The sequence below is a fragment of the Halyomorpha halys genome, unplaced genomic scaffold (assembly GCF_000696795.3).
Source record: "Halyomorpha halys isolate HHAL.00 unplaced genomic scaffold, Hhal_1.1 Scaffold398.1, whole genome shotgun sequence".
NCBI classification, from domain to species: Eukaryota; Metazoa; Arthropoda; class Insecta; order Hemiptera; family Pentatomidae; genus Halyomorpha; species Halyomorpha halys.
The window spans coordinates 165,714-166,719 of NW_027109697.1; positions in this window are offsets into that span (position 1 = coordinate 165,714).

The window sequence follows — 1,006 nt, forward strand, 5'->3', positions numbered from 1 at the left end:
TTCTACTTGCCAAAATTCCAACTAATTAGAAAAATATTTAAAGGCAGTACTAATACAACTAAGATTATAATTCAAAACAGAGGCTGTACCAATATCGTAACTTAATGTCTCTAAGGCTTGTTTTATCTTATGTCATATGATTTAGATTTTATTACCAGATTAAATTTTATTTGTGCATAAATAAATTGTAAAAATAAAAAATTAATGAGTTAACTGTCAACTAAAATATTTTATAATGAGGTGTAGATAGTTAACCGTAGATTAATGATTGGAGAAGTTTGTCGGGGTGGAGGGGGGGGGAGTGAGGTCAGCAGAGAACAACATAAATAAGCAAAACAATATTTATTTCTGACGTTTCGACCTGAATTTCAGATCTTCATTAGGGGTTATGGCGTAGAGGGTAGGCCTAAAACTGTACAGTTTCGATCTGATGAAGACCTAAAACTCAGGTCGAAACGTCGGAATAAAATAAATAAATATTGTTTTGTTTATATATGTTGTTCTTTGCTGACTGCACCCCTCCCCTCCCCGACAAACTTCACCTATCATTAAAATATTTTATGACAAACTAAAAAGAAATAATACTAACTAGGAAGACCAAACAGTGGCGTATCCTCTTCACCCATCAGGATAAGTTTCTCATCATATGGCGTAGAAGGTAGGCCTAAAACTGTTAAAACTGAACATTATGTTCCTTAAATAATATATAATGCTCAACCATTGAACATTCTGTGAACTTCAATGTCACCACTAAAAAAGTAATTTTGAAAATAAAAAAAGAAATATTTTACTCTAAAAATTAAAAAGTTGACATTAAGAAATTGTACCTTTAAAATTACTGCACTCTGATGCTAACGTCATCGTAACTAAACAATAGAAAACACTAAAACTACAAATTCAAAAATACCAAAGCGTGGTTGGTTAGAGAAAGTAATCAAATGTTGAGGTTAAGGTTCGTCTACAAAGAGGTAATATTGTTTACATCGGGGGTGCCATTACTCACGTT